Source organism: Hibiscus syriacus, unplaced genomic scaffold (genome assembly GCF_006381635.1).
Source record: "Hibiscus syriacus cultivar Baekdansim isolate YM2019G1 unplaced genomic scaffold, ASM638163v2 tig00111022_pilon, whole genome shotgun sequence".
Taxonomy (NCBI): domain Eukaryota; kingdom Viridiplantae; phylum Streptophyta; class Magnoliopsida; order Malvales; family Malvaceae; genus Hibiscus; species Hibiscus syriacus.
This window is the reverse complement of record NW_024062956.1, coordinates 1,993,949-2,015,660: the sequence shown is the minus strand read 5'-3', so window position 1 is coordinate 2,015,660 and position 21,712 is coordinate 1,993,949. Positions and strand designations below refer to the sequence as shown.

The following is a 21,712-nucleotide window of genomic DNA, read 5'->3' as shown; positions in this document are numbered from 1 at the left end:
CTACTTGATCCGTATTTAGTTAAATAAATTGCAAACATGTCTCGAAAACATTTATTAAAATAATTTATTTGGTTTTGGACAAAGTTGGGTTCATCATCGGTTAGATTAAAAGCAAACGCAATTTGTTCAATTAGTGTTTCAACCCCACCAACATTTAACGTTGGGTTTAAAGCGGCGGCACAAGTAAAAATGGGGGAATCTCCTTAAAATATTTTAAAAGTTTTTCCTTCATTGCAAAGTCAATTTCTTGAAAAACTTCGGTTTCAAATTCAAAGTCATTTAGTCGGGTAGCCAACAAAAATATTTGATTAAGAACCAACGGGCTAGTAGGGTAATAAACATCGGATAAAAAAGTTGTTGCATTTTTAAAAACCTCAAGCAAATCGGTTATTTTGGCTATAGTTTCCCAACTCGAATCCGGATAAATGTTTGGGACATGACCCCTCTCGAAAAGCCGATCGTAAAATGTTTGCAATGTTTCCCTTTGCCTTAAGGCAGTATGCATCATCATCCAAGTTGAGTTCCAACGAGTTGGACAATCCAAATTAGGACCCAAAGTTTTTTATTAACAGACTTACAAAATCGTTTTAATCATTTAGTCTTTTGTTGTTGTTACAAAGAATCGATTTTATCATTGTTTTAAATTCTAATCTAATTGGCTCAATAACCTCCAAACCGGTTTGCACGGATAAATTAATTATGTGTGCAACGCAACGGGTATGAAAAAACGCACCGTCTAAAATCGGTGAAAGTAATATTTTCAATCTTGGAACCGCGTTTGTATTATTCGATGCATTATCAAAGGATATAGAAAAAACTTTATTTTCTAATTTATAAAGACAAATTACCCGTTTTAAAAGTGTAAATAAATTAGCACCGGTATGCGGCTCACCGAATAATTCAAACGCGATTGTTCTTTTCATCATTTGCCAATTATCTTGATCTAACCAATGTGACGTAACGGCTAAAAAAGAATTTCCGGTATTATGAGGGGAACTCCAAACGTCACATGTAAGCGACACACCATAACGGTATTCTTGGAATCCTAAAATCATTTTTTTCCTCGCCGTACGCCACATTTTTATAGCATCTCTTCTAAGGGTAGTACGACTTACTTGAGTATAACGTGGTTGCATTAGTTGTTAAATTGTTGTCGTGAAATCTTCATCATCAAAGTGGTCGAACGGCAATGCTTTTGTAATCACGAACTTTGTAAACGCTTCTCGTAATTTTTCGTTGTCGTAAACAAAAATACCACCTTGCGGTGTAAGATTCGATTGACTAGGATCCGATCTTGAGCGAAGTGCCTTGCATGATTTTGTCAAATGGTTCTTCAACGTTGTGTTTCCTTCCGATGCAAGAAACTTTAGACAAAGTTTACAACGCGCCCTCCTCGAGCCATTTGACATCTCACATAAATCGTAGTGATCCCAAATATCTTTGTTTCGAGTGTGTTCGATCACTCTCACGACTTCAAGGTTTCCCCCGACGGAAGATTCAGCAGTGTTACTCATGATGAACAAAAAATTACAAAACTAAGATTTGAGAGATGTTTAAGTGTTGTGTAATAAGATTTGAGAAAGTTGTAATCAACCAAATACATCCCCAACCTATTTATACATGTTTAGAGTGGTAAAATGGTAATTTTTTAAAGAAAAAAACGGTCAAAAACGGTCACAAACGGCTATATTAACGGCTAGTTTTTTAAACCCAGACCGGTTTTTTTTTCGGATAAAAACTGGTTTTTAACCGGGTTTTTTCAAACCGGTTTTTTATCCGGTAAAAAAACCGGTCTGGGTTTTTTTTATCCAAACCGGTTAAAATAACCGGTTTAAAAAAATCCGATCCGGTTAAAAAAAACCGATTTTTCCCAAATCCGGTTTCGAATATTTTTTTCGCAAAATCGGATATTCGGATTTTTTGTGCACCCCTACTTGTCGTTGACATTTGGTTTCTTTCTAGACATGTTACCTGCTGTTTATTTAAGGAAGGAGGAAATGTGGAATTAAAATCAAATGGCTTTCCAGTAAAAAAAAAAAAACCGAGCCTGAAATCCTTTTTTATTCCTTGTTTCGGATGCAAATTCCCACAAGTCAATAGTTTTAATTATCATTTAGTTTTCACAATTCAACCGACTTCGAACACAACATAAAATACTAAGCACATCACAACCCGATCACTCATTTCTTTCTTGCGTTACAAGGAATATAAAATACAGCAACAAAACAAAAAACGAGGGTTAACCGCTATATATATTGTCATTTATGATTTAAAAGATTAAATGTAAGGTTTGGGATTGAAATAGATAAGATTGTAAAGTCTAAACTTGGTAGAGTGTGTACCAAATAATTTTCAAATTGTTAGATAAATATAAAATTAAAAGTCAAATTATTCAAATAAACAATGTTAGCTGAACTGTATCATAACAAATCTCATCATACATGTTATTAAATAATTCTATAGTTAAGAAAATATGACAACATTCGTACGGTATCTTCCAATTACGTGTTGAAAAGTTCAAGATCTAATAAAATAAGATGAGATACCAAAATTTAAGTACTACCATGGGTTGAAATTTTGACCTTCGAACAGCCACTTTAATGATGTTATAAAATGGGATAGATGCTATTGCTTTTCCACAACAAAGGAAGAAAGGTAAACAATTAAAACTTTGTTAGCCCTCCAAAAAAATGAAGGCGTTTCTCATAGTTTTCGTTCTCTTGCTTTCTACTCTTGTTATTTTCACTGCTCCAACTTCAGCTCGAGGACTTGTTGTACAAAGGCCAACTTCTTCACTAATTCTTTCTTACGTAATTTCCGTTTTTTTCCATATAACATATACGTCAATCCATGACTCTGTAGGGATGGACTGAGAGATACTAGAGTGAGGTTATACCCCTTAGAAATTTCAAATTCTTATATAGGAATTTTATAATTTCACATCCTTAAATTTCTAATATAAATTTTTAATAAAATTCTGAGTATGTGTATTCCATTTTAAAACTTGTAATAATAAATAAATTGTTGGGGGGGTTGAACTGTTTCTCAAGACTAGATGAACATCAATATTTTTTTGTACAAACACATGAGGGTCATATTTTATATTTATAATTGAAAGTTGTACCTTTTAAGTTTGAATAGGCTAATACAGATTCAATAGAGAAAACAACATTCTATATTATTATTGAGACCACTTAATGGATCCTATTTTATCAAATAATTAAATCATTAACGTAAACTGTCATTCTCTTTACCTTATCACAGTCTTCATTGAAAGTTACATCATATGTCCTCAAACTATAACTCTCATTTGAAATGATCCTTAAACTTTTTAACATTTTAATTGCATCCCCAAACTATGACCCTCTTTCTAAATTAGTCCCCAAACTTTTTAAATATTCTAATTTCATCCCCAAATTCGTCCAAATATATAATTAGTTTCAACCATAATTTAACCTAATTTTTTTTCAAACATATAATAATATAATTTGGCCTAACAATTTAATTAAAAAAAGGATGTGATTAGTATATACGTATAGTTTGGGATGAAATTAGAATGTTTAAAAAGTTTGGGGACCAATTTAGAATGAAGGTAATGGTTTGGGGATGAAATTGAAATGTTCAAAAGTTTGAGGACTAATTTATAATGATAGTCATAGTTTAGAGACGAAATTGAAACATTTAAAAGTTTAAAGACTAATTTAAAATGAGAATCATACTTTGAGGACATATGATGCAATTAACTCATTTTTTTCTAGTCATCGTCAAAAACTATCATTCTAGCATTTTTTGTGATCATCCTAGACATCAACAAACTCGCTTTATCATTTCTTAATATCTCTTTAAAACTCATAAATAAAACATAAAAATTCAATTATCTTTTGAGCTTTGGGGACATTATTGAATTTTAAGGGTTTGGAGTGTTTGTCCAAAATTTTGAATATTGAGTTTCCCCCTATAATGTAGGTAAAGTCGTCGGCAACTGAAACCAATTTTGAAAAAGAAAATTATCGGAAGCATCCGACAACTTTACCCCCTTTTTTTTCTTTTCTTTTTTGTTCATTCTTAAGACTAGTTTAAAAAAATTTAAATTCTAAGGACCAAAATGAAATTTTATGAAAATACTATAATAAAATGAATTGGTTTATGAAAAAAATTGTCATTTAGTCATTCACTTCATTTTTTACAATTTGGTATAAAAAAAAACTATTTCTACCAACGGCTTTACTAAAATCTCTTTCTGCCAACGACTTTATTAATCACTAACAAATATCTTTATATTCCTAATTAATCCGATAACATATTAAAATCTTTAATTTTTTTTATCGTCCATTTCCCCTAATTTACCTGGTATGTAAATAGATATATTGTCCCATTTTTCTCTGTTGCAGTTGGAAAATATAATATTTGTTCGCATTACATGTACCTTTTAGTGATCTAATAATTCTGATAATTCGTGTATGTATTTTGTTCTTATTATTTACATAATAATCTTATTGTGATACCCTCCAAAAAAACATAGTCCAAATAACATAAATTTAAGTAACAAATAAAAACCATAAACATATCCACTTTGCCTAGAATTTAGTATGTTCTATAGCATATGAATACATTTGTCTGATGCAAGTATACTTGTATTGCCATTTGTCAACTATGTACAATAAGGTGATGCATTGAAAGTATTAGAGAATGCGGTGAAAAGACGAGTATCTGTTTAATTTTTTTAGCATATTAATAGTGTATATTTTACTCAAATGCAATTATTCGAATCCGGCCTCTCTAAAGAGAACATCATTCTCTTTTACTATTGAGACCGTTCAATTAGTTTGTTCTATTTATAATTTTCAAATGTAATTGGATGGGGGATAAGCATGGTAATCAAGAAGCTAACAATTAGAACAATGTGAATAAACAAGGGAAACGAACAAAAAGAAAGCTTACCCCTGGAAATCATAGTAATTCATCAACTCCGTCCAGAGTCGTCGATCATCATTCCTTTCAGGCTCTTGGCTAGCCAGATAGCCGTCTCCCTCGGGGACACCTTATCTTTCCCGAAAGGCTTCAAAACAACTGCGAGCTCTTCCAACCTGTTCTGCTGCAGTAACTCTGCAGACAATTCTAGAAGCCCTTCGAGTGCCTCTGCCCTTTGCCTAAAAGACTTGACATCAAAGTTCCCTTTGCTAGTGTCTCCTCTTCTGGCACAGAAGAGCTGGGGTTTGCAGGTTCTGGTGAACCAGATTTCCTAGACGAGTAACCGAAGTTCCTAACACCCATTTCTTTAACACCAGAATGATCACAAATATTTGATTTTGATCTCGAAGCTTCAGAGCAACTCGATGACTTCAGGGTCACTGAACTAGTCATGTTTCTCATATCCAATTCGTCGGTCACAACATTTACGTGTTTCCCAACGTCTACATTGTTAATACCCATTTCTGCTTTTTCCATTATGGGCTGGTCACTTCCAACACGGAAACTACTATGCCTTATAACATGTATAAACTTATTATAAGCTGGAGGACGAGAGGTCTCAATTGGTTTTTCAGTTGTTTGATTATGAAAATTCAAGCCGTTATCTCGCTGTGAATTATTCGGGGAGGATGAAATTGGCTAGAAAATGCAAGGCGAAGTTTCTGCGACGGATGAGAGAAGTTCCATTACGGTGAACTTGTCATCACCACTGGATGTAGAAGAAATATGTGAATGGAGCATCATATCAGGCCTGCGATTAGGTCTACTTGCCACAGTTTCATCCTTCACACTTGGCCTGCTAACGGGGCAATCTTCCCCAGTATCTGGTCCACTTACAGGGGTATTTTTCACAATATTTAACCAGCTTATGGAGGCATCATCACTGCTACTAGGCCTGCTTATAGGGCATCATTGCTACTACTTGGGCTGCATGTGGGGGCATCATCCCTGCTACTTGTCCGGAACAAAGGAACATCATCCCTGGTAATTGTCCTTTTAGCAGTATCGTCTTTAGGAACAGATATTTCTTCAGAAATCATGCCTGGAAGGCCCAACGGTGCGCTTAAACTCCCTTTCGCATCAACTGAACTGAAATGCGGAAGATCCTGGGTTGGATCAGATTCTTCAGTTAAGCAACTAACAGATTTCAAAGCAGGGGAGCTATATGGTGGATATGACTCCAAGCTATTGACGTGGGAAATTATCTCATGATCATGTGCCCGTTCTTTCATGCTACTAAAATGGGCTATAGCATCATCACAATCTCAAATGCCTGAATTGAGATGGAAGATGAGACAGAATTGCAGCAATCTGTTTGGGTACCTTCAGTAGCTTCAGTTAAAGCTGTCTCAGCCTCTTTTTTTTACCTCCCTAGAAGTATTTGTAAGGCAAGCATTGGGAAGCTGGAAACGGATATTTTCACGCTCCTGGTTTATATCTGTAGATCCCAACTTTTGTATGTTGCTTGGCCCATTCGAAATATCAGTTCCGTGTGCTTCATTCTTCCTGTAATAGATGGTCTTGCAACAGTGGAAGGAGTTTTTTGCCTTGTCTTAGTCCATCTTCAGAAAAATGCTTCCCAGGTCCAGGCGAAGGAAGCCCTTCATGTCTAGGTTTAGTCTTTGGGGAGGATTCAGTTAAAGGCAGCTGGAGACAATAATCTTGCAAAATAAGTGACACAATACTGATAACGTATTAAATTAAATCAGAATCACTAAATACCTGGTGCTTCAAATGATTTGATCCTGGTATCCTTTTTGCAGCATCTAGAGGTAATTTTGCAGAAGCAAAAGTTGGTGAATCTGCAATAGGTTTTAAAGTTCGAGCCGGTGGTTTGAGAACTTTGGGTGATACCTCTGCATTATTTCTTTGAGTCAATTCATCTACTGCTTGTTTGCTTTTGCCTCTCATTGAGGAACCATTTTCTGCTACTTTCCCCATACTTTGACAGTTTTGGTTCCTTTGATTGAACATTAGATCCCCGTTCCGAATTATAAGGTTTCGTCATTCCTTTTTCATCAGCTTTGCAAGTAAAAATTGTTGGGCCCTCCTCTTCATCATGCGGCAGGTGCTGCTCGGTGCCATCTTTGGAATCAGTGTTAATGATCTCATTATTGGCATCTGAAACCACTGTGGAAGTGTTTCTGTCATTTGAAAGCAAACTATCTTGATCACTACATGAGCTGTTACTATTCTGACTCATCCATTTTTTTCTGTTATCACGACCAGAGGAAATATGCTAATCTGCAGAGCAGTTCAGTGAAGGGGAGCTGAATGACGGGCGATATTGATCAACATGTGGCTGCAAATAAGGGTGCTTCAGAAGTTCTGATGCCTAAGCAAGGTGAAAATTCAAACTGTTACATTAAAGTCCTGCAGTTATAGAATTCTCAAGAGTTGAGCAAAAAATAACTTACACTGGGTCGACGCTCTGGGTTCTTTCTTAGCATGCCCTTGATAAATGTTTTCCTGTGAGTGTAACATAGGAACATTATACAAATTATCTATCACGCACGAGGAGCTGATTATTTGACACAGGAGAAAGCATTAATTATACAACCCCAAAATACAGATTATTGAGTCCCTTGGGATTTTAAACAAAATTCACTCTTATGTTTTAAAAAAATAGAGTTCTCAGGACACGTAACTAAGAAAGAATTTCATTAAGAGATCTACAACTGGTCCAAACATAATATATAAAAGAATAATTAAAGGCAACAAGGATAGATAAAGCCACGGTCAGAGCGTGAAAAATCATAGAGAATTCTTGGTCATCATTAAAACACAGCTACAGTGAGCTCTAAAATAAAAATTAAGACTTACAAGGAAGGAGAGTAGCAAGAAGGCAAAGGGCCAATTGCAGAGCGATTTATCTTGCTTATTAATCCTGCCATGTCCTAGAACAAGTTTGATAAAAATTAGTTGAATTGAATCTTTTCATTACATGGTTAGAGGATGTTATGGTCACAGGTCTGGGATCACATCACCTGACGATTAATGGGAAAATCAGATTTGAAATAAGGGTCTTTGCCCTTGTTTCGACTCAATCTTGCCTATGGAAGTGGAACTCTATGGGTGTGTTTGATTCAAGGAATGTATGATTATGATGTTTTGTTGGAGGGATGTAAGATTTCCTAGGTGTATAGTTTACTAAGTTATTATGATATATTTTTGTTTACACAAATGGTTCTAAGCAAATTAAACAAGTATATGTGCAAAAATATTAAGGGGACGTTTAGGGTTTTTTTTTTTCCTTTTTGAATAGAGGTGACCATGGGTAGGGCCAAGGTCCGATTTCAAAAAATAAAAATAAAAAAATTCAAGTCCGAGCTTGGACCTAGCCCATCCTGCCCAAACTATCTTACATTAATCTTGCACTACCTCAGGTATATAATATTCCCCGAACCACCTACCTTAACTCACTGAAAATTTTACTTCTTGTATTCCTTGGTAAACTTCCTCTTAAATAGAGGTTTACAATAACAGCCACCCTAATTTCCTTTTACTTATGCTAACAAAGAAACTTTAGGAAATAAAAATAAAATCAAAATCAAACTACTTCCAAAGCTGGTTTCTTGAGTCTAACATAATGCTTGCCACAAACAGCATCCATAACAAGGTGTGACTGGTTGCCTTTGTAGCCAATATCATTATTAGCTTTAATTATTAGGTTATTATTAGAAAATCAGTTTATTAGTATTTTATTAGAAGTTAGTATTTTACCAGAAGTATTAGGAGGTTATTTATGAGTATTTTATATGATTAAAAGCCTTTCCATAGTAGGAGACTTGCTTTTAAATTATTTTAATAACTCTTTTATTTTACCTAATCTAACGTCTATTTAAGAGGTCAATTTGAAACACGCGATCATAACAATTTGGTATGATCGCAACAAGAGTTATAAAAACTAGCATTTCGAAGAACCTCTCAAACGACACCAAATCAAACAAGACAAGTAGAGAACAGTAAGTACTTTGAAAGCGTTGTTTAAAAGACTGGAGCATGGATTCATGAAAAACTGTTATGAACCTAGCAAAGCGTGCTACTAATAATTCCTAATTCAGATAAACAGATAGAAAGTTATGTTTCATTTGGAAATGGTGAAACTTTCACCAAAAGATAAAAGGAACAGAAAAGGAACATAGAAATTTCGAAATTTCCTCGACTTACCGAAATGGGATATATGTTACACCTAAAAAGGTTATATAAGATCATTTCAGAAAACAATAAACAGATTCAGCCAAAGGAACTGTGAGAACTCTTACAAAAGCTTTAAATGCAGGGCGATGAGCAGCCATCTCATACATACAGCACCCTGTTCAAAAAGAAGCAAGTTAGCCAAAAAAAGTCTTTACAAGTCAATCATATATATATATATATATAGAGAGAGAGAGAGAGAGGTTTAGTAAGTGAGTAGTGAGAGAAGCTCCACCTTCTCTCTAAAAATCAGGCGTTTTCAAAAAAATTCTTTCTTTATCCCTTTTCATATCTCTTAGATGGCGAGTAAGGTGAGAAGATCTGTTGGGAAAAATTGCGTTACAGTGATCATTTTCAATATTCCAGAGTGTCTTCATCACCAAGGTCTTTGGTTACTATTCGATAAATATGGCGAGGTGGTTGATTCTTTCATCCCTAAAAAAAGAAGCATAGGAGGAAGTAGGTTTGGCTTTGTTCCCTTCACCAGATTGGAGGACGCGAGGAAGGCTATCAACTGTGCTGATAGATCTTGGATTCAAGGTAATAAAGTTAGAGTTTTCATGGCGAGATTTCAACCTCGTGAGGAGTTCTGGAGAAAGAAGTTTTCTGGTCCAAAACCAGTAGAGGTCAAGAGTAAAGTAGAGGATGTTAGCCATTCAGAGGCTCCCATTGTCGGTTCTGTTGACGAGGATAAGCTCTCAACTCTCAGAGATAGCTTGGTAGGTTGGCGCATAAAATTTATAAAAATGAAAGAGTTGGTTGCTATTATGCACAAGGAAGGCATAGTAGGTCCGAAAATTATGAGGTTAAGCGAGTTAGCAATTTTAATCATATTTGAAGATGAAGAGAGTAGGGATTATACTCTAAATAATCAGATTGGGGCGTTGAAAAACTGCTTTGACAAAGTGGAAGTATGGTCGGAAAATTTTCAGTGCAGCAACCGTCGGGCATGGCTCTCGTGCAAAGGGATCTCTCCGTTTGTGTGGAGTCACTCCACCTTCAGAAATATTGCAGACAAATGGGGAGTTCTTATATCCATTGAGGAAGGGACCTTAAATCCCGGCTCGTTTGATAGGGCTTTGTTTCAGATTATTACGAATTGTCAAGCTCGAGTGGAAGAAACCTTTGTTTTGAAAGTCGGGGAAAGGTTCTTTACAGTATATGTTTCTGAGTTCGAACCGTGTTTCAGCCCAGAATCTGTTTGGGTAGATTAGTCTTTGATGGAAGAGGCAGTTGCCTCCCCATTATCCTTGGTGGGGTAGCTCTTTGGTGTCTCCACAGTTAAGTATCCTGAGATGGAGGTATGTGCAGAGGAAGTAGGAAGAAGCGTGGACTCATCGGTGGTGAAGAATTTCGAGAGGTGTTTTGAGGACGAAGACAGTGTTTTATGTTGTATGGGGATTAGAAATAGAGGCAGCATCTTGTCGGGTGAGGTCGAGGAGGTAAGGAACATAGGGTCAAGGGAAGGTTCATACACAAATTGAGGAAGTGGGGGAACACGAGATAATGCTGGTTCACGCAGAGAGAGAGGCAGTATATGACAAAAAGGAAAGTTGTAAGATTGCATGTGTTTATGAGGGGATGAAGGTTTATTTAATTGATTTTTCCACCCTGGATGGTCGTTTAGAGTCAAATAATTATGCTATCGAAAGTTCCAAGGAGAGGAAGTCCATCAAGATGGGGCTGGGGTTGACCGGGTGGATGGAAAACCCAATTCGGGGATTGTATGTGAGGTTGTGGACCAGAGCCTTTGCTTGGCACCACAATTGAGGGACGTTTTGTCCAGGCATAACCAGAGAGCAAAGGAGGGGTTTAACATAAACAATAGCTCTCTTCAATTTATTCAAGAGAGAAATTCGGCTCCCCAAAGGAAGTCTAGATAATGTCGTAGCAAGAATTATCAGAAGAAGGTGCAACGCGAGGAAGATTTGACTGATCTTGAAGGCTCAAAAGTGGTGTTGATTTCGGAACACTATAACAGTGGAAGAGTTGGAATTTCAGGTGTTTCGCAAATGGTTATTGATAATGGAGTTGGAGGTTTGGTTGGTCTCGACGACAAGACGAGCAACAAGTGGTAGAAAGGCAGTTAGAGTGTTTTCGAAGCGTGCTTTTTTCGTAAACTCAGAGTGTGGAAGCTAATGGATTTTGTGGTCGATTTTGGCTTCTATGGTTTGAGTCAGTTGATATTGAGGCTGGCAAGAGGTTGGGTTCTTTCATAGAATCAGCAGATTCAATCCCTCCAACTTTGCTGGAGCTTTTTGCTATCATGAGGGATGTACTTTCTTTTGATCCATTCTTCAGAGGTTTAAGAATCGGTGGATCGTTGATTCTGATAGCATCTTGTTGTGGATTGGGTTAAGATTTTAGATAGCTGCCCTAGTGTTTTTCTTCATCTAGTGATTGATATTGTTGTTGTTATGAGTTTCGGAGGGTGCTATCAGGAAGGTTAACTGATCAGCTAATATTGAAGCTGATAGTTTAGCTAACGTTGCTATTGGGTAGTTTTGGTTGGTTGGATTAGGATGTTGTTAATTGAATGTAAGATGTTTGTTTGGTGTTTTCGGGTTGTTTGTAAGGGGTTTGTTTGTTTTAAACTTTATGTAATCGTTTACTTATTAATGAACTTTGAGGTACTCTTTTTCTCCTTTCGCTGATTAAGGAACATCGATTGGTGTTCCATTAATCATGAAGGGGGTTTTTAACGAGGCCTCCACATCCTATCAATATATATATATATATAGGAAATGACATACCCCGAGACCAGATATCAGACTTGAAATCACAGGGGATATCTGCAAGCAGTTCAAGAACACATGTAATTGGGAGTGCCAACAACCTGAGTCATGCATAAAACAACTATTATCTTGCACGTCCTTAGGTAAAGAATAGATGCAAAAATGAAAAATGAGATCAAAGGAAAATTTTTATCTTGACAAAGAAATGGCCACACTCTGTAGTGGTTGGCTGTAAATGAAGACTTAAGAAAACTTAGTTTTAGTATACTGATGTGTATGGAACTTTTGTCTTCTGACACTTATACTGATACAACATGAGTGATGATTAATTTCCAGCACTCTAATATGTAATCCTTTTGCAGTTTTTAGCTTCTCTCTGATAAAATATAAATAAAAGACCACCGGAAATTTTAAATACATCTCATTTGTCATTAAATAAACGCCTTCTTTGACAAAGTAACAAGAAGTGGCATACATCCTACATTTTCAATTTCTCAGTAATGGAGTCATCCCTCCCAGAAAATACTAAGATCAAGCAATAATTATTTCTTTCTTTTAATTCTTTCCATAGACAAACAAAAAGTGATTACTTAGGTTAGTCAAGTTGGTCTAATTATAATTTTGCTTGTCAATTAGTAACAATTTGTTCTCAGCAGATAAAGCACCATTTTAATTGCAAGCCGTGGCACACACTATGCTTGTTCCTTTTAACAAATCACATTATTTTTCTACTGTCCATCAACATGTTAGACAACAGCCAACCTTGGAAGAGCGGAATATGTTATGAATTAGCTACTCTATCAGTACCTCGCTATGAGACAAGATTTTAGCTATCGAAATGCACAAGGGAATTGTGGCCTCAGTAAATAGAACACAAATATTAATAGCAAGCTCTGTTTTTGAGCTAAGTAGCATAACTTATTACCCAACTGTAGAAATAAAAAATTGAGAGGGAGATAGAGAAAAGTAGGGGAAAATGGCCCAAAAACATCTTTTCTACCGTTGGAGATGGTTGGGAAAGATTTTAAAAAGTTCATCAAAAAAGTATTTCATCACATAGTACATACCGAGGAATCCAAATCATCTGCCTTCAGAGTTTTGGCAAGTCCAAAATCCCCTAAACCAGTACAGACCAGAAAGAAAATTGAGGATATAAATCAAAGAATATGCAATCAGGTAGGATATCTAATATAACTCAATGATGTTAAAGAATGGAAGAAGGAAAACCTATAAGAAACCACAAGAAAAAAAAAGGAAATTACAACTCACCAAGGCGGACATCTTGATCTTTTGTAAGAAAAATATTGGAACACTGCCAAGATAGTGCCAAAAGTCAGTCCATAAATCATTAAGTTTCTAAAAAGACTAGTCTAATAGAGACAGACCTTAAGGTCATGATGCAGAACAAAATTTGAATGTAGATATTCAACTGCCAGAAGTAGCTGCGCAAACCACTTGCAGAGTTTCTGCACAATGTTACAATCAACGGTGTTAACTGCAACTCATAACCCTTTAACAAACTAGTGAAATCAACAGGCAAAGAAGAAATTAGATTACCTCCTGGGGGAAATAGACCGCATTTGACATTTTCATCAATCTGGCCCAGTGAAAAAAATAAGAAAAAAACGAACAATATTGACACCAGCAAAAGTTGCGGAAATTGGAAAGCAAAGTTCTCCTCAAGAAGCTTGGAAACTCACATATCGCTACCTTCACAATATCCAGTAACAATGCAAACAAAGCAACCCTACATTACAATCACAAATTTCAAATTCAACATCAATAAAAGGCAGCCACGTACTCAACAAGTTACTATCTAAAAGCAGATGTCGATTCCAGAATCCTAGAGGGAAAAAACAAAAACAAAAAGAGTAGTATCGTATCTTACTTTCTCAACCCAAGCTTCCTTAAACCCAACAATGTAAGGATGTTGAACTCGCGCAATAAGAGCAATCTACATTCCACAATATACGAACCAAATTACAACTTGTAAATCGAAAATATCTAGTACAGATTAAATTATTTAACAAAATAAATTAACTAACTTCTTGATGTGCAGATTTTCAGCAACGCTCCGTTTGCCGCGCTAGTCTGATTTTCTTCAGCACATACCTGAAATTTTTGAAAAGATCACCAAAAATGAAAATGAAAACACACATACGTTATTAGAAATTTAGAGTGTGAGAAATTAGAAGGATACTTTTTCTTCTCGGATTTGTGGAGAACGAGAATGGCAGCACCGAAAGCACCACGGCCGATCTGTTCCATAATTTCGTATTGATCCATCCGAGACTCCATTTCTTTAAACTCTTTGCTCGACTTTTCCCCTTCCAAATCGAAGTTTCGAACAAAAGGAGCGATTAAGGAGAGAAAAAATAAAATTGAAGGAAAAGAACGTCAACTCCTTTTCGTCTTAAAACATTTTTTTCTTCGGATTTCGACAACATTGCCGGATTCTTCGCTTCAATTTCAATGCTGCCAATATGTTTCAACAAAAATTAAAGAAGAAAACGTTTTAAACGATCATCATTTCTCAAATCCGAGGAAATCTTCGTTTAGGATTCTCTCCTTTCTTTACATTGCCGTTGAGTTCTCGAAGGCTTTCTTCTCTTTCACTTCACTCTATAGCAGGAAACTTGGGATGGCAATGGGTCGGGTCGGGTCGGGTCGGATTTTTGGACCACCCGATTCGACCCGAGAAGAAAGGTTCTCCACCCGTGACCCGACTCGACAAAATTAATATTTCACCCGATCCGATCCGAATATGTAACTTAGAAACCCGACCCGACCCGAAAAAAAAATTAATTCAATGAAAACAGTGACTTAATTGAAAAAAATTATATATGGAGGGATATTATTGTAATTATTCCTAAATATATAAGATAAAATTATATATATTTTTCGGGTCGGGTCGGGTCGGATTTTTTACCCTAAACCCGACCCGACCCGAACAGTGCATTTAAAAAAACCCGACCCGACCCCGATTTTTTAACAAAAAAAACCGACCCGATCGGGTCGGATCGGAACCCGTCGGATTCGGGTTGAGTTGCCATCCCTACAGGAAACCAAGGAGAAATTATTTTAACCGGTAAACTAAACGTTTATGCCCCAACTATCACTTTTGTTCCGTTTTGATCACTTAAATATTTATTTTTTAAAATCATATGTAATATTATGTTTTGATTTCATTTTGATCACTTGCTATTAAAAAAAATAATAGAACCGTTATATTTTTATAATTTTTTTCAATGATAATGTGACATTATCTTATGATGATATGTCAGGATCATCATTAATTTTTAATAGTGAGTGACTAAATCAAAACTAAACGTTAGATAAGATTTTGAAAAAGAAAATAATTGGATGACCAAAACAAAATAAAAATGATAATTGACAGATAATCGAGCTTTTAAAATTTTATTAATCATAAATCAATCTAATATATAATCACCCGACCATTCATCGAACAAAATTTCAATTCAGTCAGTTAATTAGATAAAAACCAAATAAGGAACACCCTAAAGATGTTTACCATGAAACGTGACCAAGGTAGTTCAAAACAAATCATTGAATGGGAAAAAAATTGCAGAGTAGGGTCACAAGTTAAATGGGAAGAAGCTTGGGTCATGGGGTGGGCACATGGGTTTCCCAATGGTAGTGAAAAAGAGAGTCATAGTCGGCGCCATGGCCGTGAATGAACTCTCCTCTATTGCTGATTTGCTACTGTTTTGAATAATTGCAGTTTAGCAGATTGACTAAAACAATGCTTAGCTGAGGATATAGCATTATCCCTTCGGTTTGGTTACACAAAAATAAGGAAATTGACATCTTTCAGATGATTAGTGATGGGCTTTGAAAATTTTAAATTATCATATTTTTACATTTTTTATTAAAAATCTAATATAATCTCTCAAAGTTTTATAAATTTTATCTTTTTTTAAATTTTTAAAAATTCTTTATCCTAACATAAAATATTAATGGTCTTGAGATAACCAGAACGAGTGATTATGTTATGCTTTTCCATCAAAAAGAAGGAACAGAGGCTTTTTTATTATTATTATGAAGTTATTTTCTCCTGTAAGAACAAGTGGCAATTTGTCCAACAAAAGTCTCACCGAATGATGATAAATGTTTGACAATAAACTACAGATCATGTTCATCATTTGACTTGCAAGAATATTAGTGTAAAAGGAATCAAGCATCAATTTAAGTTTGGTCAGACTTGAATAAAAAAAACTAATGAGCATATATATGTTAATGTTATATTGAAGGACCAGGTATTTGGGGCATGAAGTTTCCTTTACACTGCAATGCAAAATATAAACCGATACACAAATTATGGACAAATATGGAAAACATGTATCTCTCTTATCTACACTACCATGATAGACATGTTCCATGGCTCAAAAAACCATAATTTTTACAACTCAAACTACATGGAACAATCCAAAGATGCTTGACACAGCTGCCACTGAGCACTGAAACATATATATCATGGTAACAAGATGGACAACTTAGTCCTTGCTTGTAGGGCATAGGCTTGCCTGCCATTATCGACCATCGATCGATGTGAAGGAGTCCGCAAACCCTGTTGGTTTCATAGGGATGCTTCCTTTGCTATCATCTAGACTTGTATAGCTCACGCCTCGGCTTTCGGCGGCTTGCCAAACCTTCAACATCTGGGGAAGTGGCTGGTTGTAATCAATGCCCGAGTAACACTCTGATTTGTCGTCGACTGGCTTCCACTTCTCAACTAAAGGTGCTAGCTCATTCACAGCATGGCTCATGTCCGGCCGATTATAAGGCTCCCTTGCGGTGCAATGCCCAGCTAGTTCAGCTATGGTGGCAATGCTCGCATAGGTTTCCTCATTCACTTCAAGAGCTGGATCAATTGCGGCCATGAGTTTGTCCTTGTTCGATTTGATTCTCCCAAACCATTCGGCCAAGTAATGCGTTTCCTCCGAGCGCCCCTCATCGAGTGCTGTTAATCCAGTCACTAGTTCCATCAACACCACCCCATAGCTAAATACATCAACTTTAGTACTGATTTTCCCCATCACTGCAACCAACAAGAATTATGAGGCCACTAAGAAGCTAAAATGTAAATAGTACAGTAAAAGATTCATTTGCGATGCAAAATTGGATTGCTAACCTGCATATTCAGGTGCTAGATATCCAAATGTTCCAGCGAGTCTAGTCGCCATGGACTTCTCTCCATCTGGAACAAGTTTCACCAACCCGAAATCCGAAACTTTTGCTCGGAAGTTATCATCTAGAAGGATGTTGGAAGATTTGAGATCTCGGTGTATAAAGGTTTGTCGAGCCAAGTTATGAAGATATTCCATTCCTCTAGCGACATCCAATGCAATACTAAGCCGCCTTCTCCAAGATAGTGGTTCCAATTTTAGGCGCTTCCAATGGAACAGATGCTTGCTTAGGGCACCCTGAGACATAAACTCATAGACAAGAAGCCTCTCATTACCTTCAATGGAATAACCCAGAAGAGAAACCAGATGCCGATGCTGGACCTTAGATAGAACCGCGATTTCAGATTGAAATTCATCCAATGCCTTGTTACTTATGATCCCAGCTTCCATCCTTTTAACTGCTAATTGAGTTCCATCTTCGAGGAAACCCTTGTAAACGGTCCCAAACCCACCACGACCAAGCTCGTTCTCTTCGGAAAAATCGTTGGTCCCTTTCCGAAGTACTTGAACAGAAATGACCAAGTTTCCAGACTCAGTTACATGAGACTTTTGTGTTGCACCACTATGACTACAACTTGAGATTGTCGCAGTTTTACCAAATAAGCTTCCACAGGTGTTATTGGAAACAGCTATCTTAACTATGTTTTCGGGATCCAATGGATCTTTCGAATGAACAACAATTGAACTAGGCACCTCAGAAGCTCTTTTCCCTTCTTACAAAAGAAAATGTAAAACAGAACCACTAAAAGAACCATAATAGCAGTGGTTGCAATACCTGCCACAATTACCAGTTTGAATCTTTGGAAACCATTGGATAGGGACTCTGGTTGTTTGGCAGTGGCAGTAGATGTGGTATCTCCATTCAGGGACGGTGTTCTGCTAAATGGTGGTGACTCTTTACCACCTGATCGATCACTTAGAGGAGATTCTGCAGTTGTAGGACTGTTAGTCCTAGTAGGGGAAGGAGGTTCTCTTGTATGATTATCAATCAGCAGCGGGTTTCCTTCGATGATGATCTTCACGCTGCCACGAAATTTGGGTATCGGAGGCTCAAGATTGTTTTCACTTAGATCCAAAGTTCTCAGAGTTCCCAGATCAGTGAAGTTCTCAGGAACAGTACCATGAATATTGTTTCCCCGTAGTCTAATTTCCATCAATGATTCTAACTTTGCAAGTGAAGGACTAAGTTCACCACTAAGATTACGTCGAGGCAAGTTGATGATAGAAACCCGAGAATTTCGGTTGCAACTCAATCCCATCCATGGACCGGCACAAGGTTCATTACCAGACCATTGAGAAACAAGATTCATAGGGTAATTCATCCCACCAAGGAAGTCCAAAAGTACATCAACTTCAGGAGCACAAGCAATCCCTGGTTCAGATTGACAAAATGAATTGGAACCATAAGAAAAGTTACCCGCTTTTAACATCGGTATTCGACCGATCAGATGATTGTTGTTCAGAACCAAGTTATCAAGCTCCATATTGGCCAAGCTCCCAGGAATCAAACCAACAAGCTGGTTCCTATTGAGATTGAGATCCTTCAAAGATGTCAAATTCCCAATATTCTCAGGGATTGTCCCAGAGAATTGATTCCCATGAAGCCAAAGCTGCTTCACAGACACCATATTAGCAACCACATCAATGGTACCAGTCATCCCTTCACCATCTTGATCATTCAACCACAAAATCTGCATCAAAGACTCACCGAAACTCGCCGGAATCTCACCGGACAATCTGTTATAAGAAAGTTTAAGTGCTGCAAGAGATGGCAACTTCCCTAGAAACTCAGGCAATGGACCAACCACATTACAGTTAACCAAAGAAAGATTTGTCAACTGAGTTGAATTTGCCAATTCCACAGGAATAGACCATCCAGTAGTCTTATTAAACGGATTGTAATCCAAAGCCAAGACTCGTACACTGCTGAGTCCATCAAAAAAATCAGCTGGAATAGTATCAAATTCATTGTTATCCAAGTAAGCAAACTCCAACTCTGATAAACCACTAAAGGTTGGTAATTTACCATTAAACGATTCTTTGAAGCCCCAAATTAAAGAGCTTTGGAAGCTGGTTGAGGTTTTGAGGAAGAGGTCCTTTGAGACCAAGATTTTGGACCTGAATTTGAGCAACTCTATCACCAGAACAGAAAACATGGGGCCAAGGAGGAGGGCCGCAAGGGTCATCTTCTCCAGTTTCAGGCCATCTAAGCAGCTCTGGATTATCCAATCCTTGCTTGAAATCGTTCAAGATTTTCAAGTCATTGGGATCTGTAGTACCATAAGTTATCGTAAATAAACATAACAAAACACAAATATGGAACCATTGATGGTCACATTCCATATCAAAGCTTGTTACCTTCCTGAACAAAAACCAACATGTGAACTTAAATGATTATGACATTTGCAGAAACAAGAAACATGGAGAAAAGACAATACCCAGATCCTAACTGTGGTAAGGGGAAAAAAGGAGAAAACAGAACAAGGAAGAGGCTTTGGTCAGTTGCAGAAAGAAAGGGAAGTTTGGCACTGAATGTTGAAAGATGAAACAAACCACATAAAAAAATTAAGGAGTTTTATCAACTGAAACAAAGAAAATAGCAAGTGAAAATATCTGGGAAATTTTCTTTTTTTTTATTGAGATCATTTGAAACCTGAAAAGACATCAACTCTAGTTTCATTAATGGTAAAAAAAAGAGAGTCTTTTGATGAAAAACAATCTCTTTCTCCCATTTACACATTAGTTTAGCGAAGTTGATGGTTTTTGCTTTGAAATTCAGAGAAAGAGACCAACAGCTACAAGTGACCGACAATGATGATGTGAAAAAAGAAGTATAAATAATTTAGAAAATGGATTAGAAAATAAAGTAAAGCCAAAAGATAATTAACGTGGAGGAGGGTGGCTCTCAACTCTCAAATTGATTTCTGGGCTTTGATACAGGAATAGACACTACTTAAATCCCACGGGTTTCAATTTAATTTTATTAAATTGAGTATTTTAAAAAAATGGATTGGAATAAAAAAAATTAGTATATGTTAGGTTGAGTCAGGTTCGAATTTAAGATAAAAAAAAATCTGATTGGATTTAACTCAAGTAATAATATAATTATATTTTATATATTTAAAAATAATTATAATAATATCTTTTTATATATTATTTTTAATTATATTTAATTTTATTAAATAAATTTAATATTTTTTTATAAATAAGCTTATTTCAGATTAAATTTAGGTTCGGATTTTATCTAAAAAATATAGGTCATATTCGGGTCTAGTAAAATCATCCTAAATTCAAATCAAATCAAATTCTGAGCTAAAAGTATATAATTTTTCAGTCAGACCGAATTAATCTAAAACTCGAGCTAAACCAACCAATTCACATTCTTACTTTGATGGGTTCAAGGAAGAAAGGAAGATACGAATAATTTGGGGTTGAATTTGCTCAATTTTATGAACTTTCCTGGATCTTAATCATCACGTATCATGGAATTAAAATTTAAGAAAAGATTTAATATAATTATTGGATAAAAATATATTAAAAATCATTTAAATATACTAAAATATCATTTTAATTATTAAATCATATTTAAATAATTATTTTAATTATAAATTTTTAAAAAACTATTTAAAAAATCATTAAATTTATCAAATGATTATATAGTAATTAAATTTTACCAAATAATTTTAAAATAATTTTAAATTTTATTAAATTATTATAAAATAATTGTTAAATTTATTAAAATTTTATATTTGTTATAATATTATATTATTTTGTAACTATGTAATAAATTTAATGATTATTTATAAAATTTAATAACTAAAATAATAATTTTAAATATAATTCGGTAACTTTTTATATACATTACCTTAATTTAAGATATGATAGCAATATGAATAGAAAATTTATATATAACTTATATTTTATCACGTCTACCGAATAGATGAAAGATAAATTAACGAACATTAATTTAAGTGATAAGTAGTTTGATATTGTTTAAGTAGGTCTTGAGTTTGAGTTTTTTTGTATGTAAAAAAAATTGAAAAACTCATCCACCAAAGTCAGATGCGCGACACGGATCAATCAAGATTAATCAAGATAAACCCTGAAAACCATAAGGACAACCAAAAAATAAAAAGAGATGGAAGATAATATTTTATGAATCTATCAAGAGGTTTTAATAGGAAAAAAAAAGTTTATCAATAGGTTAAAAAAATTAAACAGATACTACCTTATAATCACCTCATATTATTAAAAAATAATATTTTATATAATATAATATATTAACAAATAATTATAACTAAAATAAAATATAATCTTTACATAAATCTACGAATTTTATGTTTGATTTTGAGTTTTGGTTGTTGTAATAAGAAATATATAAAATAGAAAAATATTCTTTTTGATGAGTATATATAAGGTGCAATAGTTTTTGATGGTTCATTTTATTTTAATTTGAACGTAAAGTTGTATATGGTAGAGTACAAAGACGACTGTGAGCCAATAATTATTTGTGAGAGGTAGGAGAAAGGTAGTAACGGGGAGAAGATTGTTCTAGATTGAAGATAGAAGAATTTGGAGAGCCAAAGAATCCTCTTCTAATTT

General features: G+C 35.4%; 2 pseudogenes; both read right to left on the bottom strand.

Annotated features, from left to right (window-relative positions):
* Positions 1 to 4,871: 4,871 nt before the first annotated feature.
* LOC120150354 lies at positions 4,872 to 14,473 on the bottom strand (annotated as a pseudogene).
* Positions 14,474 to 16,143: 1,670 nt separating this feature from the next.
* Positions 16,144 to 19,728, bottom strand: LOC120150434 (annotated as a pseudogene).
* Positions 19,729 to 21,712: the final 1,984 nt, after the last annotated feature.